Here is a 5,261-nt window from a genome sequence, read left to right as displayed (position 1 = left end):
TTTTGATTGTTTCTTTTAATGTTTTATGTAAAGCACTTTGAATTGTCTCTGTACATGAAATGTGCTACAAATAAACTTGCCTTTCCTGGCAAACAGATCCACTGCTGCTTTCACAAAGTGGTCCTATATGAGAGACATCACATCTGGGTGAAGACTCCATTCTCTCACAAGAGGGCCCACTGTGGTGTTGTAAGAAAAATTTCAAAATGCGCAAACGAAAGCCGATGATACGAGTCAGGGATAAGCCCGGGAACATTTGAAATTATTATGGGATGGCCACATGACCTACGGCTTGGCGGCCATCTTGTGGCGAAATCTCAGAAATGGCGACTTTCACGTTTTTCAACAATATGGGAAAACAACACTTTTGTTAGTCCGATTTTCACTAAATTTGAGAATCATGTCCATAGCTGGAGTCTACAAACACCCCAGAAGTTTCATCGACCTTTCACCTTGGGAAGATGCCGCCATTTTGAAATTTTGAAAAAGCACTTTTACTGCAAACTACAAAAAGAAATACCTCCCAGGGGGTTTTATCAATTGTTATGTAACATCCTCGGCCATAAATGGGAACGTACTGTGAGAAAAAGGTTGCAATTAGAAGTTGTAGAATTTTAATGGTGTGCGCGTGGCGAGGTCGCAACCGACACGGTCTTAGCTAGCTCGCACATATTTTATCCGATTTGCGTAAAAAGGGTATTCACGCGTCCGGGGGCTCAAACTGAACGAAACAATATAACTTTCAAAACCGCAATACCTAAAATCCGGCCCTGGTAAGCAAAAAACCGTTGCGAAAAAAACTGCTGACTCAGCAAAAACAAAAATTTAGTTCGCAATTTGCAAACGTAACCAACATCCATTTTTGGAATTTTGAATGCGCTAAACGAACATTTTGTTTTTCCGATTCTCACTAAATTTGATGCACATACTGCTAGCTGAAGTCTACAATGACCCCTAAAGTTTCGTTGACCTATGACCTTGAGAAGTGGCCGCCATCTTGAATTTACTAAAAAACGACTTTTAGTACCAGCTTGAATCAAAAATAACTCTTGGGAATTTGTATCAATCGTTTTCCTAACGCTTTAAGCATAATTGGGAAGGCCCTGGTGAAAGAAATATGGTATTGGAAGCTGTAGATTTTGAACGGCGTGCACGTGGCGAGCTTGCAAATATGGCGTAGTCTTAATACACGCACATCTTTCAATGTATTGCTATGACAGTTTAATATGTTGATCCCAGGCTGAAGCTTTAACAAGTATTATAACTCAAAACATGACCATGTAAGGAATGTGGGCGTAGTTATCAAATAACCTCCGTTGAAAAGGAAATCCAAAAATGTACTTTTGCCTATTCTTGCGAAACTAATATCAATCTGTTCGGTGACCTCAGGCAAACAAAACATAAAGTTGTTGATATGGACATAAAACCAACAGAAAAGCCGCCATTTTGAAAAAATGGCTTTTCAGTCAATTTTTTCACATACATCTCAGTCCAGCTAAACAGTAAGAGGAGGGGGGGTTTAATGGTGCATAGTGGCTGCTTAGCAGGTGAGCTTGTGGCAAAGGTGGGCGTGGAGGACGGCGATGGTGCATAGGGGTGTGCGGGCGGTGAGGGTGAGGGCGAGTAGCGACTGCGGGCCATCTGAAGTTGATTGTCAATCAGTGTTGCTTCCCAATTGGACAGTTTAATTACCCAGAAGTATGACTGACTTGGAGCTACTTTGACTTGTTCAGTGTTTTGTGGTTTGGTGTGAAGTCAAACCCTCGACTCCCTAATGAGAAAACGTTTGTGAGAAACAGACAGAAAAGCAGGACGACGTTGGTACGGAAGCAACCAAAGTTACAGGAATTCATGTGTAAGCGGTACCCAATCACACACTCATCTAACAGTTAAATCTCTTCAGTTGGAGAGACTTTATGAAATGTTGTTCATACTGGAAACATGTTTGCTGATCCAGCTCTTCTGCATTCTGTTTATCAGTTTTACATTCATCACTCAAAACCACAAACTGTCATTTCAGTGAACCATGTTCATCAACTAGAACAAACAGTTAAACCTGTGTAAGCTCCACTTCAGAATCTAAAACTCAAAAACATCTTTAGACAAAAAGGAACTTCAACTTATTTTTGATCTTATGTAGTTTATGTACATGTTGGTGAAGACCCATTGATCCAGGATTGCTTCCTAGTGAAAGTGTTTAAAGGTTTGTCTAAACTTAGTTTTCTGAGCTGAAGGCGTTCACCTCGGATCCAGGAGGTTTCCTCAGTTCTAAGACCACATAATTCTATGGAGATCTCAGATCTGAGATGGGTCATAGAGACCCGTAGAATGAAACAAGTCACGTCGCCTCAGTCTATAAGAACCTGCAAACCTCTGATACTGGAGGTCCAACTTCCAGGATCCTCTCCATCCCGAAATGAATCTTAATGATTAGAGGAAAAAAAAGGAACATTTCAAAACATTTTTCAATGAAAAATTGAAAAAAATATTGAAAACTTGAAAAAAAACTATAAATGTAAAATTACCAATTAAAATATAATGTATACATTAGTAAGGGCTGATGCTTTTTATTTTCAACTTTTTCTCTGCTTTTTGCTGCTGAGCTGATCCTGATTTTACATGGGGGCGGGGCTTTGAGCTGATTGGCTACCTGAAAATGCTGTTACAAATGGATGAATTATTTTTCAATTGTTCATTTTTACATTTATAGATTCAAGTTTTCAGGCTTTTTATTTAATTTAACATTTTTTTACTTTTCTTCTTTTTCAAATTTTCTTTTTTAATGTTAAATATTTATTTTAAGTTTTCAGTTCTTTTTTTCAAATTTTCAAAACTTTTTCACTTTTTTTCAGATTTACAATGTCTTGTTTTCAAATGTTCACTTTTTTCAATAACAATGTCTAATTTTCAAGTTTTCGATTCATGTTTTCATTCACTTTAAGCTGATCCTATCTGACCGATAGGATTTGTCCAGCCCTCAGAGGAGCCTCATGGAGACAGAGCGTGTCTGAAGGTCCTACCACGCTCAGGCTGCTGCTGCATGTGATCGGAGCTCTTTGGTCCACGGATCACCAGTAGAGCTCCTGTTGTTGAAGTGATTCAAGACTTTAGCGGAGAAACTCCTAAATACAAAAGATGAACTGGAGATTATAGTTGTCACATATTTAAATCATATTCATGATGTCAAACCTCCACAGAACAAACATCAGACTCGAGAACATGAAGTAACCATCTGAGGACAGCAGGTGTCACCGTAGAGCCATGATTTCATCTTTGATGATTCTCACCTCAAATGTTCTGTTCTCACTGTTGTTTCTACATTCATCTCTACTAAATGTTTTCACTTTTTCTGATTCTAACAGAACAACAGCAGAAACAGGAGGGATTTTCCTCATGAAGATGGTTGAACATTTTAAAAGACGTCTTTATCTTGATGAATCGGGACAGAAAAGCTGCTCGTTTCAGAGCAGAAATGAGGGAGAAGGTCAGCTTACCTGGAAGTCCAACGACGAATGAACGCTAACAGTTTGAGAGCTGAAATGTAAAAGTGACAAAAGAATTCAAATGAAATAATGGAAATCTTCTGTCTCCAAAACTTCAATGTGTTTCCTACATTTTTATTGCTTTGATTAAACTTTAGTACCATGATCTCCAGTGGACGCTGCAGAAACACCTTTCCTGTTAGATTAGTGGTAAAACATGGTCAGTGTGAGGCAGAGAGGATCTGGATGTGAAGAATCTCCAGTTTAGTTTTTTTAGTGACGTTCTGAGTCGTCCTGCACTGAAAAAATAACTAATAAGATTTACTTAAGAAAATCCTCGTAACAATTTGCACTAACAATTCTTGATTAAATTTTACTGCATTTATGAATATAAAAACTACCAACAACAATCTAGTAAAATTTACTTACGTCCACAAGTAAGGTTATTATCAAATCTTAAGTAAATAGAGAAAACAAAAAATTCTCTAATCAAAATTACATCATTTTAATGAATGCTCCAAAAGTGATTACAACAATTTGAAAAGTAGATCTTACTAATAAAAAATCTACATTTTTTAACTTCTTTACTAGAAAAATCTATGTAGTTGCATAATCTTTGAATTATTATGTAAATATTATGAGGAATAATTAAGTATATATTACTGATGCAAAAAGTTTGTTTTTTCAGTGTCAGTCATTCCAGGTTCATGTTAACATTCCTCCACAGCTGTTTGTCTGGTGATGATCTTAGTCTATTCCAGTGTCTGGTTTTCAGCTGGTCTTCATCATCTCATCTGCTCAAACACCTTTTTGTTTCTTTTAGGTTTTTTGTTGTGTTGTAATGTATTTATTAAATGTTAAAGTTGCTCTCCTCATGCTGGTTCATGCTTCAGCTGTTCCTGAAACTGAGAGCACAATGGAAGTTTAACAGCAGCGAAACAGTTCAAAAGTTCTTCAATACAAAATAATATCAAATAAAATCATTATTATCACAGACTCACTGTCCAATTTGGCACAAGAAACATAAAGCAAATAAAAGACTTAAGAATGTAAAATGAAAACATTCATGATAATACAATATAAAAACAATAACGCAAAATTACCAAGAAACAGACAGATTGGTAGCACAAATTCATTTTTCTAAAATGTATTTTGTGATAAAATAACACATAAAAATCTAACTTTTGCTGTATAAATGATTTAGAAACTACTGTTGTGTTTTCTCCATCAGATCTTCATAGTTACTCTACGTTTACACGGATCGGACGGCTGTGGCAGCTTTGTAGAAGCGAGCGTGGCTCCGATTATTGTGGTTGCTGTTCCAGAGCGAGTCCAAAGACCCGTCCAGAACCCACTGACACTTGTGGGAGTGGAACCACAGCCCTTCCCAGCATGCCTCATCTCTCACCAGAATTCCAGCTGCTCCTCCGCTCTTGTTTTCCCAGAGTCCTCTGAGGCGGCCGGGCCGGGCCCACGTACAATAACTGAGGCCGACGGCCCACCAGAAAGCTGGACGGGACAACAGTGAAGGACGACCGACTGAAAAGTGTTAGCTCAAGTGTTGTTACAGCAAACACTGACGGGCCCGCTGGGTCAGAACCGCCGGTCCAACACGGAGACGTGCTGACAGCGAACCACCTGCTGGTTAGTGTCAGCGAGTCAGAGTCAAAACAGAAGAAACAGACTATTGATTTGTGATTGTTGAAACCTCAGAGGGGTTTGATATTTCTGGATCTCCTATAGAATCACACAAACAAACCCGCGGATTACACAAAAATT

This window comes from Oryzias melastigma, linkage group LG16, assembly GCF_002922805.2.
Source record: "Oryzias melastigma strain HK-1 linkage group LG16, ASM292280v2, whole genome shotgun sequence".
NCBI classification, from domain to species: domain Eukaryota; kingdom Metazoa; phylum Chordata; class Actinopteri; order Beloniformes; family Adrianichthyidae; genus Oryzias; species Oryzias melastigma.
Note: the sequence above shows the minus strand (reverse complement) of the source record.